This window comes from Scophthalmus maximus, chromosome 18 (assembly GCF_022379125.1).
Source record: "Scophthalmus maximus strain ysfricsl-2021 chromosome 18, ASM2237912v1, whole genome shotgun sequence".
NCBI classification, from domain to species: domain Eukaryota; kingdom Metazoa; phylum Chordata; class Actinopteri; order Pleuronectiformes; family Scophthalmidae; genus Scophthalmus; species Scophthalmus maximus.
The window spans coordinates 422,190-444,833 of NC_061532.1; positions in this window are offsets into that span (position 1 = coordinate 422,190).

A 22,644-nucleotide genomic window follows, 5' to 3' on the forward strand; every position below is an offset into this window, starting at 1 on the left:
ATAGCCACAAAACCTTTAATTACATTCTGAGGTAAGTTTTTTTGCCCACACATTGAGCAAGATACTCAAACTAGATGATGGACATTTATTTGTAGATTATGTTGGCCACATTTTGTGTCGGTGTGCTGGTCTATTCTATTTTCCATGCACAATCATAGCTAGGTCAGTGGTGTTGGGTTCTAGCTTGTATGGTGCCCTGGGCGAACACCTCCTGAAGCCCACAAATTTGGGTAGATTTCTGAGAGCTCCCTCTTATCGAGTATATATATATATATATAGTCCAACTCTGGAGCAGGAGAGGCATCAGCGTAGAGATCCCTGAGGCAAGAACTGAAGAGGCGTCAGCCAGGACCCCCGACACTGGAGCAGGAGATGCGTCCACAAGGATCCCTGACGCTGGAGGTAGGACCCGATGCTAGCTGACTGGGAGACTGGCTTGGAATCCAGGATGTTGATGAAATCTTTGGGCCAGTCGGGCAATAAACACCTCCAACAGGGCTTTCTGGAGACTTCTTTGCATGCCAGCCATAGAGCAGTCTCTTTGTACTCTGTCCCATTGTCTATAAACCAAATTGATTTGAGTATAAACCAAATCATAAAGTTCTAACTCAAATAACGCATCTGCTGTTTCCATTCTGGTCAGGTTGTTCTGTCAGGTTGTGGCAAAGTGGCAGGACCCAAATGCAGGATGCATATTGAATATTTTATAAAAAGGAAAACAAAGACAGACTCATAGTCTCTCAGGCAAATTAAAAGCAAAATCCAACTAAGGGTGTCCACTAGGAGCAAAAGCTGAACCAGCTAAAACAGGAAGGCAAAACAAACAGGAGATAACATAGGGAGTAAAATACAGAGCAGACGGAATAGGAGACCAAACTAACCAGCAAGCGGGACGAAGTGAGGACTGGGAGCACAAAGAAGAAAAACCAAAAGGGAGATTGAACACAGGTGAGACATGTTAGGAACAGGTGCAGACAATCACAGGGAAACACAAGAAAACCTAAGGATACAGACAAGAGACAGGGAAACAGGAAGTGCGAACACAAGGAACATGACTTTAAAATAGAACAGGAAACAACAAACTCAAGATAAAACAAACATAGGGGATAACAAAGGTAATTTAACTAAAACATAGAAAAAATGAAAGGAAGCCAACAATAAGGGATTGAGAAACTAGCATACAGATACACAAGGAACTATACAAGACAAAAAGTCACAAAGAAGGACTATCAAGAGGTCATGGGGCAGAATCATGACACAAAGGCAATGGGCGGTGATAAAAGAAAGTAGGACACCATCAGAAAAACGTGTGTCTTGATTGATTATCTTCACGATTTCAGACATTGGGTGTATGCTGCTACAGGGATGGCTAAAGTGAAACTGATTTCTGCTCTGGAGAAAATGAAGTGCTGGAATGATGGTTAGGATGTGAATGGCAAAAATAAAATCTGAATATTAAGCCCTAACCATAATTCCAGTTGTTGCATTTCCCTTCCAGGCCAAACGTTCTGGTCCATTTACTGTAATTTGCCAACTCTCAGATCAAAACTATCTATTATTGGCAACTCCTCATTTTAAGAAGTAAACACTGTGGAATGTGAATTCTAAGCCTTGTTACATGTTCTTTTTCTTCTGGAAAACACTCGGAATCACCTTTGGACTTATTAACACCCTGTGAAGATTGGGTTCATGTGCCAGATGGAACTTTGTTGCACAGGTGGTTAAAAAAGTCTGTTGTGTTAGTTTGGACACATAGCTTTGGACATTTAACAAATAGTAGGTCTGCAGGTAGGTATTGTATAGGCAGGGCCAGCCCATAAGTGAACTAAGCAGCTGCTTAGGGCAGCTGCTCTGACTGACAACCATCAGTCAGACATTTGATTGAAAAGGCAGTAGCTTATAGAGTTAAAGATAAAAAGAAATTAAAAAAAAAAAATCAAATTCTGCTTAGGGCCCCATATATGCTAGGGCAGGCTCTGGGTATGGGTGCAGTTAGTGGGTGCAATCCATCAGTTCAAGCTTATATGGTTTTATGGCTTGTGGGCTACTACCACAGTTCTTTAGCAGTTTTTCCAGTGCATCCAAGCAAGGCCGAAATAGACTCCAGTATGCCCACAGTCCCTTGAGCACATAACCCCTACCCATAAGCGGACAGACTGCAGGGGCAGAGGTTGCGGTCGCCCCAGGGCCCACACTTAGTAGGGGCCCCCTATGGAGTTACCTTTTGACTGTATTGCAACATTATTATTTCGGTGCAGGCACGGCACCAGGATTTCAATTTTGGGAGGGCCTTTTATTTACAGAAACTACTGTAATACTGTTTGCTGTCAGTCATTCGAAAACATTTGAATGCCGACAGAGCAAGTTGTGACATCTGTAAAAGTGGAACATGCCGGTATATGCAAGTCTGAAATCGTGCGGAAATTAAACATAATAGGCTATCAAATTTATCATGCATTTTTTTTCTTCCTGTGTATTATGAAGACCAATACATCCATTCATTGAAAACGCTGACATTATTTAAAGAACCCCTCCAGTCACGTTAAAAGTATATAAAAATAATCTACTATGCTTTATATTTTGTTTAACATTGTTTTCCCCCAAAAAAGTTAGAAATCAGGGCTGAGGGGAAGATAGGGATGACCCCCTTCTATCCATAGCGCCGGAATTACTCTTCCCCACCTCTCTCACTGCTCAGCGTCCTAACTAAAACTGTTCTCTAAAAATGTATACTTTTTATACCAATGTGAGGAGAAGCTCCTGCTTTGTGTCCTGAATCTGAGACAGGGTAGGCTACTGTTTGAGTTTGAGTTTCATCAAGTTGTTTTTATCATCATCTGCCGCTGATTCCCCTCCCCCCCCCCCCCCCCGTAGGTTATTGACTTGCTTGCCTCAATAAGTGACAATTTATGTTAATGTTTTGCATAGTTTATTATAAATTAACTATTTCCCAGTTGTGATTTTTAAAATTACATTATCATCAGGGCCCCTTGAGAGTGCTCTGCCCCCTCTGCGTATAGAGTCAAGGTCCTACTTTTCAACAACTGCACTGGGTCCTTCTTAAACATCGTGTGTCCCTCAAAGTTCTTCTCCTTGTCTACAAATTTCTCCATAATTTGGCTCCACCTTATCAATCCAATCTTCTCCATCCCTACAGTATAAACCCACTTGCTCGCATTGCTCCTCTGATGCCTACCTTCTCTCAATTCCCCCCTCCAGGCTCCACACTATGGGTGACAGGGCCTTCAGTTTGGCTAGCACTTGCAGAGCAGAGTGGATGGCCTGGGGTGTAAGTTTTGACCATTTTCTGGATGTAGGAAGGTCCTGAGCCATTCGCAGCCTTGGCGAATACCAGTGCCTTGAATCGGAAATGGTTTTGTTGTTCTTTTATTTCCATTCCTTTATTACTTTTTTATGTTCTGTAAATTGTCCTTATGGGTCTTGAAAGGCACTTCCAAATAACAAAATTTAAGAAATTACTCACAGGTCTGTCCCAAACGTTTCAGGTTGGGGTTGAAAAAAAAAAAATCTCCAGTCTCCTTTTGAAAAAGCCTGACAAAGGGTCTCAACTATTTAAAAGCTTGATTAGGATTATTATTATCAGTCTATACAATTGCGCACCATTCCAAGTGTTTCACACTAGTCCTCACTTTAGGCTCCACTAGCTTTAATGGGTTTTTAAAAAGTTTCTGCTTCACATTAATTTGATCCAAACAGAGACGTTAACTGTTAGAATTCAACCTTTCACCTGGATTTCTTCTAACCCTCTTAAAATAATAACTTCAGTAGAAGTTATTTTTTAAGATCCCGAAATCATTACCCCTTTATTCCACCACTTGAATATTGTACCCCAGTACCTTCATATAATTGGTAAAAAAAACTGTACAGGTACTGCGTTAGTACAAAAGATTACCACGTAACTCCAGAGTATTTATGGTGTAAGTTTTGCCCAGTAATATACAGCCTTACCGAATATCTCTTCCCACATTTTATTTGTTGCATTGACATAACAATATGCTTTCATCCTCATTGCTTTTGTATTATTTCAGTTGTTGGGAATATATTTACATTATTACTGTGTATACCCCTTTGTTTTCTCTTTTTTGGAACAGTCCCAGAGCCGTGTTTTGACCACTTCAAATTATGATTTTTTTTCAGGTTTTAGAGACAAAATGCATTATACTTTCAATACACAACGTGTATCACAACAGCATTGACATCTATGCCGTGATGCCAGCTCTCCCTTTAACACAGACATTGACCAGGCTCTGTGACTACCTGTGCTGCCAGTAATAAGCACCCTTGCCATGAAAAGCACCCCCTTAAAGTCAGGTTTAGGCATAAAGAGTGATGATTGGTTGAGGTTAGGGGTATGGTTAAAATAATGCCAAATAAACATTGAGGTGTTTTCATGGGCCGGACGCTTATTATAGCAGAATACTGACACACCAATATTTTGTGGTTGTACTTCTTGTACAGAATGACGAGGCAACACAAAATTGCTATCTTGAACAGGCTGTGTAAGGCTGTGGGCTAAAGATTCCTGATGACCAGAAACATTCTGAGAGAGAACAACATAAAAAAAATCTTTTTGTCACTGAAACAAGGAAAGTGCTAGCTCAGGAGCAGTGGAGTGGGATGAGATGTGGTGTCCCTGCTGCAGATATTTAGATTAATTAAAGGCTTTTCATTCATATTAAAAGGTGCTGTTATGTAACAACCCCTGAAAGCCACATGTTTTATACATGACATACAGCTTATCATAAAGGGTATGGATAATGTGTGTGTGTGCGTGTGTGTGTGTGTGTGTGTGTGCATGTGTGTGTTTGTGCTGTTTGAGTTTAGCCAATAGGGCAGGGACAAAGCTGTTGCTATGATGGATCTTTCACTGCTGAAGAAATGCAGTGTTTGTGCTGGGTTGTTTGGGTGCCACCTCCTTGGTGATGTCCTGGACACTGGCACCCTGATCAGGCCTCTCTTGGCTCGGTGCTGACTGGATCAGGAGGTGTTCTAGTACCTTATTCCTGTTTTGGGGTAGGTTGCAAATATTACATTTAATTTTGCTCAGACAGTTCTAAACTGAACTCTGAGAGAGAGAGAGTATGAGGTGTGTGTGTGTGTGTGTCTGTGTGTGTGTGTGTGTGTCTGTGTGTGTGTGTGTGTGTGTGTGTGTGTGTGTGTGTGTGTGTGTGTATGTGTGTGTGTGTGTGTGTGTGTGTGTGTGTGTGTGTGTGTGTGTGTGTGTGTGTGTGTGTGAATGTGTGTGTGTATGTGTGTGTGTGTGTGTGTGTGTGTGTGTGTGTGTATGTGTGTGTGTGTGTGTGTGTGTGTGTGTGTGTGTGTGTGTGTGTGTGTGTGTGTGTGTGTGAATGTGTGTGTGTATGTGTGTGTGTGTGTGTCTAGAGCATAATGGCAGTCAGGCCCATAATGAGGCTTTGAGGCCGACCAGACCAGGCTTTTGAAGCTTAGGGCAGACACTTGGCACCAATGGGATACTACATCATTTGGACAAAGGGGTATTCATTGGCAGATACTGTATATACAAAGCCATAGACTCACATCAGTACACACACACACACACACACACATACACAAATGAGTTTCACACATCATCAAACTCTGCCCATTTATTCCAGTACTTCAAGATGGGATATGCAGGTTCACATTCCCTTGTCTTATATAACATGTGACATTGATGATTTACTGCTGACTCATTGCCAGGGGAATGACCTCAAGACATCCATAGATGTCTGCACATAGATACATGTAATAAAATTGAGGAGGAAGGAAACATTCAACACATTTGCTTGACTTCGCGAAAACACTGATTGACAATGAATGTAAACATTGTTTTCAGGAAAACGCCACAAGGTGCTTTTTAATTGGGGTTCAATCTTATTTAGGACCAAATCCTAAATGAATCACAAGGTTATTGTTCTATACTTTCATTTGTTTATCTAATCAGTAACTCCATACTCGGACCAGATTAACATCCTAGGGCACCATAGGGTGTTAATCTGACTACTGGATTGCCCCCCCTCCTCTGACTTTGTAAAAAAGTGTCATATTCTATGACATGAACACCATAGATTTACAAGAACATATAGCTAAAGTACAGGCTTATTGCACATACTATAGTTAAAATTAAGACTCATCCAACCAAAACATGAAAAATGCCATACAAGCCCTTACACTGATGCTCACCTCTCAATGCAACACGTTATGCACCCAAATATATATATTGTTTGCACCTGAATCGCAAAGAGGTGCAATTCTTTTCTCTTTTTTAGTACTTGTTTGTATCTCTTCCAGTAAATATATATATATTCTAGAAAATATGACTGCATGAAACATGAGATGATTAGCTGCGGGCCGGCCAGTCCAGTGAAATCAAGCAACAACAAAGAGAGAGAAAGGATTTTTCCAAAATCGCTTACTGCCCCTTTAAAAGGGCTGCACAAACTAAACACCCGGAGGCTTAAAGTGCCTCCTGACTGGAGACACACGCAACATTAAGGGGTGTCAATGTGACAGAATTGACTGTGTTGATGCTTTGACTCTCATTCTATCACTGCAGCTACTTCTATCTGTCTGACACTACCTATGCTTTTGTTTGTAATATTCATCATCAGACAAAAAGCTGAAAATATTCACTCAGTAATAAACATAATAAAATTACTGTGCTTATTTCCCCTTTATCTTAAGGCAAACTTTAAACCTAGGAAATAATTTAGACTGTTTTCTTCTATTCTAGTCATTCGATGCTTTTGTTCACACATTACTTTGTTAAATGTCACTTTTGCGTATAGTTATGACTGAATTTACCTGCAGGTATCAGCATTTCTTGTCATATCATACTAATAACTTTTTTTCATGTTTCAGACGATGTTACGTATTATTAACAATTCAGCCTTTCACATGAACATGCTCGTGGCAGGAAAACCCAGAGACAGCTGATGACCAGCATTATATTAGAGTTCATCATAATGGCCAATGTTAGGTTCAGTGAAGCCAGATAATGAACCAATATCTTGGGTATGTTGCATTACATGGAAATGTAGAGGGATATACTTTCAATGAATCAGAGCATATCCTTAAAATTTTATGTTTTAACAGTTTATTCTCAAACTTGAAAACAAGGTTTCCAAGTTGTTCTCATTAGCAATAGACATGCCTTTTAAGAAATGCTGTCACTGATCGGGAAAACTGCAATAACACTAAATGGCTGATAGGTTCAAACTCCTGATCCTTTTCAACAGATTATTATATAATGAAGCACAATCCAATGCGCGTCTGATGATCATCACATTTGACTATTTATGTCTCATACTTCTGTCCCCAATTGAATAGCGCCACATTCATTTATTTGATTTTAAAGCCTCTTTTTTGATGGCCACTCCATGTTCACATTAGTATTCCATGATGCAATGGAGGCCTAGACAATGGTCAACCAAAGATTGTAATTTCTTATCACTGAACTTAGTGTAAATAATAACGATATAAAAACTATTTCAGATTCCTTTTGTGATTAATAAAGAACTTCAAGATGTGGTTGCTCTTCTGATGTACACAGATGTGAACTCTGACACAATGACACTGAGAAGCAGTGTTTTATCCAGGTATCCAGACTATGTGTATGTGCAGACTTAGAAAAGGACCAAGCCTTTCAGGCTTCTTTGTCTGCAATAAAACAGTCCTCTCACCACTCTCAAAAAAATATTATTGGCCCCTAATAAATATTAAACAAAATGTCCAAAGAAAATGTAACACAAACATATTAAAAGGAATGTAAATTTGCTTGGTATAAATTGAATGTAACTAAATGGAGTCAACGTTATCTCATTATATCCCATAAGGAGGCAAAGAAGATGAGAGTGGTACCATGCCAGTGCAGCGTGTAGTCTACATTATAAAAAAAAAGGAGGAAGCTCTGTGCATGTGCAAAAGGAAATGTCATTCCATCCCTGACTTAAGCTCTGTTGACTTTGTGCGTGTCCTTGCTGCGAGCTCTACCACTGCCCCATTTGCCCTAAATACATGCCCAGTTCACCATTTAGGCTTCAGCTGCAACAGAAAGTCCACAGGAAAAATGCCATTAAATTTAAAGGAAATTATTTATATGTATAAAAGTGTGTATTTAAGTGCGTTCTTGTGTCTATTAATTTTTTTTTCTTGACTTGCTTTAAGTCAACTTGAACTGCAAATGCAATTCAAACTGCAGGGATGAGGGACATTTTCATTGTCCTTTTTGTCCCAAAACAATTATCCCTAAAACCATAACTTAATGACTAACTCCTCTGACATGCTAAGACTAAATTATGTCAAGCATGCCAAGCCAAGGGCCAAACTCTTCTTGGTTTAACACGCATACGCACCAACACACCTTTATATCTGACTCAATCCAAAAACATGTTTTTTAGTAGTACTGTATTGTCGACGGTTCCTGTTTATATTATATATTTGTTCTTTATATTATCAGCTTTGCAGCCAGCTGCTCTGCATTAATATTAAGCACCTTGTTACAGTGGATGTAGGAATTGGACCCAAATGCAGAAGTGCAAATGAAAGTAGAAATTTAATAAAAATAGAAAAAACAAAACAAAAGGTGTCCACGGGTATGAGAAAGGAAACAGGAAATCTGAATCCATAAAACGCAGTAACAGACTGGGGGGAAAATCACAGACAAACCAACAAAGACAAAAGGAAATAAATAGACACAAGGTGGGCGGGGCTCATGAACACACGTGAGACATTATGAACAGGTGCACAGAATCACAGGGGCAGGAGACACAAGAAAATGGGCTACAAAGTAAAATAGGAAATAGAAATTCAAGATGAAAAAAACAAAAGGGATAACAAAGGAAACTTGATGAACAGATATAAGGAAGGAAAATCAATGCATAAATAAAGATAATGTCAAACAACACCCAAACAGTCTTACAAAAGAGTTCTTAACGTTCATGATCCTCCGGGACAATGACACACCTTGGTTTAGCAATGGGGTGGTCTGGTATAATGAAATGAAACTGATCAGTCCAGTCAGATTTGACTTTACGCTTTTTTTCGGGCAAGTCATGTTCTTTTGTTGTTTGGACAGTGTTGGTCTTTTCCTGCCCGGCGTCCAGAGTCCAGATCGACTCGGGAAGCAGGGAAGATGTTTTCTTTCTTCGTTCGGCACCAAACCCCTTATGTTCCACAACAGCGTTCGAAAGACACACCGATACTCCGAAAAAATCTATTTTGCCTATTTGATAGATGTTTATGCACTATCGATTCTTGCACTTCTTGCAAAATCTTGAGCCTTTATCTCTTTTACTGGGTAAAATGTTCATGGTTGAATGCACTTATTTTAAGTCGCTTTGGACATAAGCATCTCATACATGAATGTCATGTTATGTAATGTTAAACTTGAGGCGCTTAGTAATCGTGTGACTTGTGACATGAGACTTTAGAAAGCAATTAAAATGTAATGAAAAGGTGTTCAAAATGTTGTTAGATGAATGGCCTTAAAGTGGTGTTTGGTTTTATTTCCTGTGCACTTCACCCATTGGTTTGTGAACTGCCGCTTTGAAGTGATCTGACTGAGACTGTCATGATAGCATCATGGCAGCCCTCCTCTTCCCCTTTTGTGTCATTGTTTGTTTTCCCCTGTGTGTTATCCTGCATGTTTCTCCCCCGCTCGGTGTCTGTCTGCGTGTTGGTGGGTGTGGCTTCTCCCTGCAGGTGGCGACAGGTGGAGATCATCACCAATCATTCCCCCTCAGTATAAGAAGACCGGTCTGAGATCCACTCGTCGCCAGATCGTTCAGTCAGCAAGAGCGGTATTGTTATTGTGATCCTGGCTCCAGTTACCTCTGTCATTTTTCCTGTGTCCTTAGCTTGTGTAGCTAACCCTTCCTTGTGTTCTTTTATTGTAGTTTTCCCTCGTTGCTTGCCTCAACCATTCTGCCTGCCTGCCTGCTTGCTTCTTACCTGCCTGCACTGTGTTGGATTTGTTTGTTCCCTCGGAGGACGCCATCGCCACTTGGAGGAACGCCACGTATCGTACTGGGACTTTAGGTATCACTCTGCACGCTCTGGAGAGTTCACCACCACCCACCTCTCACCACTGGGACCCCGGACACGCCACCCCCGCCCCCCGTGCACTGTACATAATATTGAACATTAAATCACGTTATCATTGATTATGTGTGACGTCTTGCATTTGGGTCCAGTTCCACTATCATTCGTGACAGACCTTGTCGACTGCGTGCTCACCTGCACCGATTGGACCAACCAGCTGGCAAACACGCTTTATCAACTCCCTAATGCATACAGTACTCTATTTTTAAAGCTCGGCTTTGACGCTGGTGGGTTCCAGCACCTCCTGCCTCTCTTGTGAGAATGTTGTTGTGTGTTAGTGTTAGGAGCAGCTCATCACTGGCACCTGTCGAGGCAGTCACAGGCTGTTCACAATCATGATCATCCCAGAGCAGTGTAAAGACTTACACCTCCCAGGCAGATGTCGCCAGATTATGCAACCAGTTCTATTACCCTGCGGATCGGATCCACACAGTTCCTGTGTTCCCTCTACCTCCATGCAAGATTTACCTGTTGGTTTTTCATCCGTGTGTCTCCTGTGATGCTTTGCTTCCACGCCACGCTCACCAACCAGCTCACCCGCCTGAGTATCCTTAACATCCTAGTCTTTGTGCCCCCAGCCAGCCTCTGCTCAAATTTACAAATTACAATAAACCTGTTCCATTTTTCCCATACCCCTGTCTGTGTCAACACTGCTTAATCAACCAGAGATAGCTAGAGATAGAGAGGAAATTAGGTAAACCCAGCCCCCCGCTGCCTTTGGGCATCTCCAAAGAAGTCCTTTTAATTCGCGGGATGGACTTATTCCAGATAAAAGTGGTAATTTGATTGTTCAGTTTTTAAAAACCAAGATTTTTTTTTAGACAGACAGGATCATCTGAAATATATATAAAAATCATGGCAGCACTTTAATCTTAACTGTGTTTACCCGGCATGCTAAAGTGATAGGGAGCACTCACCATCTATGGAAATCTTGCTTAGTGCGTTCTAATAGTGGCTTGAAGTTGCAAACATAGAGGCCCTTGTACAATCGTGTTACATTTATACTAAGATAGGTAAAAGATCGAAGTTTTTCTTTAAATGGAAAGCTATTGTTACTGATGTATGCTGCTAATTATGCTGTTTATGGGAAAAAGCTAACTTTTTGAAGAGTTCAGTTTGGAAGTGAATCTGTTGGTTTGGAGATGTATTGTAAAAGGTCATCTGCGTAAAGCGATACTTTGTGGGTTATCTGATTCATAGTGACACCCGCTATGTTATTTTGTGTTCTTAGGGCTACGGCGAGGGGTTTGATGGCTAGATCCAATAGAAAGGGTGACAGACGGCATCCCTGCTGAGTGCCTCTATACAGTGGAAAGGGCTTGGACGTGACAGTTTGTGCATACAGAAGCTGATGGTGAGGCATACAATGATTTGATCCATGTGGTAAAAGATGAACCAAACTCAAATTTATCTAAAACCACAAATAAATAATCCCAGTCCACGCATTTGAAAGCTTTCTCCGCGTCGAGGGATAGCACAACCTCTGGCAGGCTAATTGAGTGGGAGGAGTAGAGGATATTGAGTAGCCAACGTATATTGTAAAATGATTGTCTTCCTCGTATGAAGCCCGTCTGGTCGGGATCAATGATGTCAGGCATGATTGAATCAAGACAGTGTGTCAACACTTTAGTAAGAATTTCATAGTCGCAACATAAGAAGCTGATGGGGCAGTAGGATCCACAGTCCTAAGGGTCCCTGTCTTTCTTTAGCAGGACTGATATAGTTGCCTGAGTCATACTTGGTGGTTACTTCCCTTCAGAGATAATTTCCTTAAACAGCAAGCATAGAAGGGCGCCAATTTGGATGAGAAATGTTTAAAGAATTCTGTAGGGAATCCATCCGGACCGGGCGCCTTCCCAGTCTGCATGGAACTTATTGCTTGTAATATTTCTACAGTTGTAAAAGGATCATCAAGAATAGCCCTGTGTTAATTTTATGGAAGTTTTAGCTTATCCAGAAATGCTTTGACTTCAGTAGTGTTCGCAGAGGTTTCTGATATAGTTTGGCGTAGTATGACTTGAATTGGTCATTCATAGAATGATGATGAATGGAGGATGAGCTTTACATGCTGCTGCATGCTTAAGCTAATGGCACAGTAATTTTCATTCCTTTTCACCGTGCTGGTAATATGTTTGCTTAGATTTAAGTAACAACCATTCAGTTTGTAAGGACAGGTTGTCAAAATCAGTTTGTAACAGTAGTCGTTCCTTAAAAAATGTTCAGGTGTCTGTTATCAATATCTAACATCTGCTGGGTCAGTTCTGCAAGGCGCTTGGTTCGTTCTTTTTTCCTATGGGATGCGTATGAAATTATCTGTCCTCGCAGGTAGGCTTTGAGTGACTCCCATATGCTAGTATACAACATTCCATGAGTGCTATTAACCTCAAGAAAGAAATTGATTTGTTCGGAGATGGACTTATTGAAAATAGGTATTTGTTAGTAATAGTGGGTCAAGTTGGTGGTCCTATGATCAATTTAAAAAAGTCAATTCTTGAGTATGAGAGGTGGACTGGTGAGAAAAATGAAAATTGTCTAGTAGTTTGGTTGGAGAATCTCGATGGATCGAACAACTTGTAAGATTGCATGAACGACAAAATCAGAGCACCAGATTTAGACATGGTATTGTTTTGTTTGGGTTTAGATCTGTCTAATGATGGTTGTAGCGAGCAATTGAAATCTCCCCCTTATATTAGCAAGTGTGAGGATTTCGCTATGAGAGGAGAACTGAGGGATATCCTAGTTTGGCCCTTACAAATTAACAAGCACTACTAGACTGCCATAAAGCTTTCCTGAGACAATAATGAATCGGCCATTGTTGTCTGGTGTTACACTGATTGGTGTGAACGGAACATCCTTCCTAATTAGTTGGCCACCCCCCTGGATCTGTCTCCAAAGTTTGAGTGAAATATCTGCTCAATCCAGTTTGTTGTGTTCTTCTGGGTGGAGATGAGTCTCCTGGAGGTACATAATCTCTGAGCCCAGCCACTTAAGATGCACAAAAATCCTGCTGACCTTAACAGGATGTTGAATCCCGTTAATGTTCCAGCTGATCCATCTAATTTTACCTAAACCTGTGGTGTTAGCCATTATCCAGATGTATTGCTAGAGAAAATCTTGAGCCTTTATCTCTAAAAACTCTCATAATCCCAAAAAAAGTTTCAGACCATAAACAGTGTCATTAACCACACCCCCAGCATCTCTCAAGAATTCTCTAAGGCAAAGTGTGATGAATTTTTTAATTTCTTTATTAATAAGGGATGGAGACACTGAGGAGGACTTGTAGTCGTGTATTAAATGTTACTTAAATAAATCATAACAGCTTTAATGTGCACACAAGGGTTTAAGAGGTGCTGCACAACATTTCTCATAATAAGGGTTTTTAGCTAGACATATTCTTCTCCTGCTACAACAAATCAAAATGTCTCCTATGAAAATGGATAACTAACAACTGTCTGGCCATGGCCACAATCCTGTAATAAGAATAGAGATTTATAGAAATGCATAGATTAGATTAGTGTTAGGAGATCAAAACCGCTTTGATGTCATGTAATCTGGGGTGCAGTGAACAAGAAACTCAGTGATGCACAAAGACACAAAAGAGCAGGGAAAGAGATTGGGTATTTCTTGGTGGACTGAGGGGTCACGACTGGTAGAAAGCGTAGAACCAGTGCGTACCAGGTCCTGCCCAACCCTTGTTTCCCCCTGTTAAACAAGAAACTGGAATGATGGGAATTAAGAGGACGTCAAATTCCCTTGGATTTCAGCTCCACTCCTAAACAGGAGCACAGCAGATAATTATGACACAGCATAACAACTCTGGTATTCATTTATGTGACATACAATAATGATTGCAATGGGCATAGATCAGTCAACCTTTCACATGACAGATTCATTAGACCCTCACATGACCAACAGTACACCAATTCCCACAATGGCACTGGACTAGCTCAGGTATAGTGTTAGATACGACTAAAGAAACTTACATATCCATCGCATTGTCTTAAATTAGTTTTGAATAATGCACTGTACTTACACCCCCACATATTTTTATTAAAGATAGCCCACATACTAACCAAGAAGTCATCAAATGTAAAGGATCCTGACATGGACATAAATTGGCTACTGAGTTTATGATAAAGCGACCAGCGTAGTATATATTTTTATAGACCAATATAATCTTTGCCATTCCATGTATTCAAAACAGTTGCCTCTCACAAACCGAGCGCAGTTTAAATATTTAATAGATGATGACCATTAAATCAATAGAATTGTTATTTTTCCGTTTCCAAACCAGAATGTGAAAATGGAAAAAACGGAAACGCATGAATTACATTTTCTGTTGTTGTTATTCTGTTTTAAATCCAAATTAGAAAGAAGGAAAAAAATTTAAGTGGTTTTTTTTTCCATCAGCAAAACAGTGGAAATGTAGGAGCAGAACTTTTTCCACCAAAACCATCCAAGAAAATCGCTAAGAGAAAAAAATAAGCTGCTCATTCTCTGTGATTGTGGCCACATTTGAGCCTTAAGCAGAACTTTACTGAAAACTTTTTGAGGGTGGAAAGACACACTCCAAAATGAGTACCCCCCTGCAGTGCTTTGGTGCACCATGTTGCCCTGTAAATTCTGTACAGGTTCTGCATGGAGCACAACCTGAGCATAAGGAATCATGTCTCTGATATGGGTTTGTGTGTATCAAAATCTTCTTATCTTCATTAACGAGGTTCAGAGCCATCTTTTTATAGGCACAGTTTGAACTTTGAGGTCTGGGTTCACAAAGTACATCTAGAGGAAATGTAATTTGTACAACAGAGGCTTTGTTTACACAAAAATTGATCATCAGGATGCCCGCGGGTGCGTTTTCATACCCCAACTAATATGCCCTAATGACTGATGGAATATTGCGAGAATTACTATAGCTGCTAAACTCACGCAAACTGCACATCCTAGCAAGTGTTTCTCCTTGGAGTCTTGTTGCATATATTAAAACATAGAGAGAGGGGATTTCCGGGTATGGTGGCGAGACAAGCAGCAGCATAATCTGTGAGCTCCTAGAAAGGCCCTATATTTAGAAATCGAGGGAGAAATCGTGACCAGCTAGTCAAATGCTGTGCAGTGTGTGAAAAGTTCTATTCGATTCTCTGAAGCCTAGGCATCTGGCTCTTTTGATAACACATCTGTCTCTCATGCCAGAGGTCGTGAGTTTTAGTTTCTTGTTACCTAAGAAAATGCTTTTATATTACAAAACAAATACACATACCACCTGACAAAGTTTCCCAAAAAATTACAAAACGGCATCTAATATTTACATGATGCCTTTAAAAGCAACAGGCAAAAATAATGATGAACACTCAACAACATGCCAAGCTTCAATAGTGACAGTATGTGAACACAGCCAGACCTACCTGAGCCGCATTTATCCATATGGTGCTCTGTGTAGTCTGGTGCTGCTTTCACAGTGGGAGAGCAGCTTGTGTTTCTCGGTGCAGCCGGCATGAGTGGGGAAAACGTGGTATGGAGTTTAATCTATATGGACTCAATCAGCAAATCAAGCAGAATGGATTTGAGGGGTGTCAGAAAGCAGGATCGTGGAAGGCAAGGGAGTAGCAAAGACATGGTATGGAGTTTAATTTATTAGGGCATTCCTCAAGTGGAATGAATTTGACTGACGGCGCTCTGAAAGTACCATTGAGTGAAGAGACACATGCGCTGAATTAGTGTGTCCCACCCACGTACAATGGATCCGATGCCCATGGGCCAGAATGGATGAAGTGGAGAAACAAGTGGTCAAGGTTGAAGAGTACAGGCTTTGCTTCTCCAAACTTTGCAGGAACAAGAGTGCATTCAGTCCAAACTCATAGACTTAGAAGCACGCATCTTTGGAATCCCAGAGGGGGATGAAGAAAGAAAGAGGTACATCTCAATGGAAACAGAGTTTATTTCGACCATGAAGAAAAGAAAGGAATATGCTCCGCTGAGGAAAGTGTCAAAAGAAAAAGGATTCAGGTTCCAGACACCAGCACCCGCAAAACTCAGTCTCTTATGAAAGACCGACAACATACAATAATGCAAAAGACGAGTTGGAGGACAATCTGAGGAAGAGAATTTTATATATTTTTGAATATTAGTCCTGTTCCTTCATGTGTATTTCTATCATGATTATAAGAATCAGTGTTGTTAGCTCAAAGTATTAAGAATATGCTCGGGACCGCAGGATAATCTGGGGAATGGAAACTGCACTAAAGTCACTAACTGAAAATGGAGGCACCTGAAATTGGTGCTTGGATCAAGAATATGGCGCAATGTATGTCCATGGAGAGATTAACATTTATATTAAAAAACAAATTGGAGATGTATGAGAAAATCTGGAAGCCATTTAACCAATTTATACAAAAAGGAGGGATAGGGGAGCTTTATACAGAAGGAAAATGCGGCAGAGAATACCTAAAAATCGAACTAGTGGTGAACCCCAGAAAGGGTAAGGACTGGGGCATGTCTTGGGGGGTGTTAGGAAAATGTTATTTTTTATTTATGCATGTCATAACTTTGCTAGAGGTACCATTGGTCTGTACATACGATACTACCATATAATTAGCTTTTTGTTTTTTGTTATTTTCTTATAGTAAAACAGATGTTAAAAGAGTAATTATGTTGTGGCCTGGCAGGGGGGACTTGTTAAAGAAAGTTGTAATGTATTGTACTACACAATAAAACTATCTTGTGAATGTAAAAAAATCAATATAGAAATTGTAAAAAAAAAATCAAAAAGTCGCTAACTGTGTGTTGTCATAATACTCATTTGAGGATGTCAGCCCGCACCTGGAGGGGCCCTCCACCTGGAGGCCTCCCCTCCCTGTTCAGTCATTTTGATTGGGTTGTTTTTATTTTGTTGCAGAGACATTTTTTGTTTTCATGTTCAGGTCAATGGAGAAGCATAATGTGTATACTAAACTAGGGGGACAGTATGTTAAACCAGGAGTACAAAGTTATTACTTTAAATGTAAATGGACTGCAAAATCCCATCAAAAGGAATAAATTAATAACTAAAACTAAAAAAAGAGAGGAAAAACAACAAAAATTTGGCAGGAGACCCATCTTTCCAATAAGGAACATTAGAAGCTTAAACTCTTGGACTTTAAATATACCTTTTTATTCATCTAACAAACATGGACAAGCGAGAGGGATAGCAATATCAATTTCAAATTAAGTAATCTTACAATTCTCTAAACAGATAACAGATACAGAAGGAAGATATATTTTAATAAAAGGAGACATAGACTATGAACTGGTGACACTATTAACGTGTACAGACCCCCAGGTAATGATACAATATTAATTAAGAAAATATTTGACATAATTGCTGAAGAATACTCAGGGGTTTGTATTTGAATGGAGAATGGAATGTACGACTACAACTCTCTCTTGATTCCACTCCTGAAACAATCACGATCAAAAAACTCTTGAAACTTCTCAATGCAGGTATGATGGATATTTGGAGGGATCCTCACCCAGCAGAAGGACAATTTACGTCTTACTCATATTCTCAAAGTGTGCATTCAAGAATTGATTATTTTTTTCATGTTCAATTGAGACAGACATAGAATCATAAAATGTGAAATATAAAAAGTGAGTGAGCTAGGCTTAACACTAGCTTATTAAATGAAACCCCTTGTGTAAAAAAAGATATTGCTAAGGAAATTAAAGATTACTTAGAACACAATTACGAAGTATCTTCAACAATGGCGTAGCCACGGGTGTGCCAGCGGCCACTGTGGATGGCACCGTCACACCCATGGACTTTTATTTTGAAAAGGCATGAGACGGGAGGCTCCAGGCTGCAGTCTCAGAGTCTTGGCCAACTCTGAATGGGGAAAAACAAACAAACACTAACTACATCGCCTGTTTCACCTCAAAGGATCTGCGCCCCTAGTCGATAACGAAGGATTCAGATATATGATCCAGACGATTTTGTTTTTGTATAACTCGTTCTTAAAAAGTGAAAATTGAGAATTACAAAAAAATTGTGCAAGTTAAGCATGAATAAATTACATTTGGTCATTGATTTGCCTTTGTGTGTCAACATTATAGCAATCAGTTGATAACTTTTTAAAAAAATAAATTATATAATCTTACACTTTCATGCTATAATTTGCCACCGTCATATAATAGCTCACAGAGGACTGGAGTAGATCATGAGGCATGTACTAATTCAGAAATCGATTTTAAATCGAGAATCGTTGTGAACCGAGAATCGATTTTGAATCGAGAATCATAAAACGATCCTGAATCGAATCATGAGACACCAAAATATTCCCACCCCTAATAAATGTTGTCTGGTACTTTTTATACTGTTTGTTATTGTAGCAGAGTGGAGAGTTATGTAACGTGTAGGCCTATTGCTATATATTTGTAGAGGTGCACATTAATCTCACGATAAATGTGGCACACCCAGTTTTTCTGATGCACACCCAGAGTCTCTTTTCTGGCTACGCTAGTTATCTACAAGAAGCGAATGGGACGCAGCCAAGGCAGTAATTAGGGGAAAACTCATAATGTGGTCTTCTATTAAAAAAAGGAAAAGCAGAAACATCTAGAATATGACACGTCAGAAGGTCCTGCTTGGTAAAAAACTCTAAACAGTGTCAAGCGGGCCTCACATACGTGCAGTCCTGGGTGTATTGCAAGTCGGGATGTGTCGCAGATTTCACGTCAGCTAACATAATGCGTTGAGTGCACCATCTAAATCAGATTATGTTTGTCACATACATCTTACTTCCTGTTGTCAGTAGGTGGCACGATGACCATTAAATATTGAGATGCAAATGTGTTGATGATGGGACTTTTATCATTCCTGAGAAATTTGGTAAAGATATTATCTTGTAGAGGGGTATTATGGCAATCTGATGTTTCGCCGCAGAAATTTGCCGCCACGCCACCGGGAGGGTGTCAGACGAAAAGTCACAGATTTCTCTAAATTCATCAAAATGTTGAAACTTTTCTGAGGTAGTTTGAGGTGGATCTGGTGAACCTGCAAAGCAGAGGAGCGTCCCTTATCATTGAGCAACACCGCACTTTGCTGGGAGACTACACCCATGGAATTTGACATTATATTTTGATAACTTTTCATCACAAAGGTCTTTAGATGACAGTTGCTGTGATTCATTCTGTAGGTGGAGTTCATTTAAGTATGATGTAAGGAAATGAACCGCAATGCAGCAATTTTGCACAAAAAATTTTCAACATCTGCCTGACTCAGGCTACAGTGCAGAAGAAATCATAAGTTAATGTTACGATGGAGCTGCCATCCCGTTCAGGCCGTGGTCCAAACGCAGGTAGGGAAGCATATTCCATACACGCACTGCTATAGCCACCAGCTGCACTTAGCAGTGGTCAACATTTTTTGACATATCAGGATCCCTTCATTCCTTTTTTCATCTGCATTGTGTCAGAAAAATATGATGTCCACTCCCTTAAACGTCTGCTGAAGATAAGCTGGACAAGTTACCATGATGTGACCAAGTGCCCCATGGACAATCAGGATGGCATTATCAGTATCCTCTCAGAGCTTTCTCAAGACAGTGCAGCAAATGTGGACACCTGTATCAGGGCTGTTGATAATGTTGAGGAAGCATAATTTTTTGAAACTGGAAGATTCCTCCTATACGTGCTTGGTGCCTTGAAGCCTGCAAATGCAATTCTACAAGCTCATTCTGTTGACCTCTGGGGTGAGGTCGATTTGGGTTAGGAAGTTACATAAAACTTGACGTGACCCAGAAGTACTTCCTCAGCAGCCATGATAAGAGCTGTTCAGATTCTCTAAATACAAAGGAAAGGAGCTTCAATGCTTCATTTCCTATCTCCTTTACCAAAAGGGTACACTGGAGCTTCCTATGTGAGAGTAAGGAGATATAGACGCCCCACAATTCATTGCTGCAGCGATATTTAACGTGACGCGCCATGCACGGACGTAAACGATTCAATCCGAAGTAGAAGTAGTAGAAGAGTATGAATATTACTCAGAAGAGACGCACGTCATTATGTAAGTTACTGTTACATATGAATAATTTTCCCCTGAGGTCAAAGAAAAGTAAATAGGAATAGTGGATAGGAAGGACAATTCAACCTCACTCCTGTTGTGCTGGGGAAGTTGTTAGTTCATCTCTGCAGGCCCTGAGGGAGATTAGAGATGATGAGTCATTAACCAATTTGGCATAGAGGTAAAAGGAGGAGGACAATGAGCTCACATAAAGTGTTGTTCTGTCCACTGTGGGCCAGGTCCAGGACTCAGAGACTACTAGCCAGTCTCTGAAGAGAGCTCTTCTGAATATTTTGGAAAGAGACATTGTAGGACAGGAAGTGCATATAGTGACAGACCTTCTAATTATATTCTTGTTGCAAAAGTCATGTTGGAAAAGAAATTCACATCTGTTGATGCAGACCTATCCACCATCTGCAAACACCTACAAGGGTTTAAGGCGGCTTTTCCTGAGCAGCTTTATGTAACTTTCCTGGTGATTGGAGTATCATCTGCAGCATGTGAGAGCTCTTTCTCCACTCTATCTCGTGTCCTTACCACCTTCCGACGAACTATGTTGCATGAGAGAAAGATGAATCTTGTGATTCTGGCTCATGAGAAGTTTGTATAGGTCTTTGCACAGAAAAACAGAAGACTGATCTTTTAGATGGAATATATTATGTGTAATACAGAAAGAGTCGCAGAACTTTAACAAACTCCCACACAGTCTAACTTTCAAAAAAGAAAATAACTTTAAAAAAGAAACTCAAAACAAAAAATCTGTTGGAAGATAGTTGTGACATACAAATGTTTTGGAATATAATTGGGGATTGATAAAGGTGTCCTCCTCCTAAAATTATTTTCCTGTTTGAAAACATTTGGGTACTTCTCGGGTTATATTCAATATACAGAAAACACAAATGCTCTCATAATTATACATACTAATATTACTTAACCCCTTGGAATTTCAATTGGGACAATGACATTGTTAAATACTTGGGGTTAGGGTTAGGGAGTAACCCTATCAAAATTCCAAAAGATCTATCTAATATTTATGCTAAGAATTACTTATCAATTACCAAATTAATAAAGGCAGATTTAAATAGATGGACCTATTACCATTGGATTTACATAATCAGATAGACATATTTAAGATGAACATTTCACAACGATTACTTTTTCTCTTTCAATCAATAAGATTGAGAAGAATGTTTTCTGGGTTCAAATGGAAAGGCCTGAATCAGAGTGTCAGATATAATACATTGCAACTGCCCAAAGAAAAAGGGAGATTTCTTAGCCGAATATGGAGAGCTACTATAAATCAGCACAATTGAGGTATCAGATTTATTGGTGCAAACCATACTACAATGCTAAATGGAACTGTATATTCGCTAAAAGTCAATTAAAATAATTATTTTCCAAAACCATCATTAAATGATCAAAAAGATTTAAAGATGTTTTCTATAATTGTTTTAAGTTTTTATAACAAAATCCTTGGTGTTGCTTAGCAGTTGCTAGGTCAAATCTTGGTGTTGCTATAGCAACTTCAAGTTACCCCCTGGTGCCGCCCCTGGATATATCATGAACACCTCAAAGTGTTTCGAGGCAAAAAGGATAGTCACAGCAATATGGATCTGTAGTTACATTTATTACTTACAAGCTGTTGATGTATCTCGCAGATATTAGAACAGCCCATTAAGTGAATACACTTCAGGTTGAGTTGGCTTGTTTCCATGCAGAAACTTTGTTTTTTTTTTCAAGGGAGTCGGTATGTGCCAACTAATGCAACAGACACTAAGAGAGAAAAGAAAAACCTGAGCAGAGCTTTTCCATAGCAGAGGAAGAGCTAAGAATGCCTAGTCCAAGTCACATAAGAATGGAATCTCCTGATTGAACATTGCGAGCAAATCCCTGTGCCCTGCCTGTGCAGTGAAAGGGGAACAGAAATGTACTGGCTTCCTGGAACTGGTCCAACAGAGACAGGAGAAGAAGGACAAGTGGCACATAACAGACTGTCGGGTCAACACTCATGCAGAAACAACAATTGGAAAAGGCTCTTCACCCCTGGGAGTTGCGAGCTGGAGTAAATGGAACCTAAGCATTGCTCAGTGTCTAACAGATCGTCTCTTTAACTGTATAGAGAGACTCTAAGGAGAGCAGACATGATCAAATGGAACATGGGTTTAGACACCAAATCTGCACAATTGTGTCACAAGCAACCTCATCCACATCTGCTTTTATAGATGGAGATGAAAGGAGTTGTACCGGTGCTGTAGAGGACACTCTCTCAGGAGGCCCATCACGACCAATGCTGGTGCAATCCACCCAAGCAGTTTATGAAACCCATGAGCAGTCTCAAATGTAATTTATTCAACTATTAATTATTTTTAGGCCCCTTGCGCCAACTGGCCCAAAGTGACTCTAACAAAGGAGAGATCAGGGACGAAGTTAACTTTGGACCAGAATCTCTCCAGCACCCACGAGTGTGTGTAAATGTTTGTTAGTAAGAA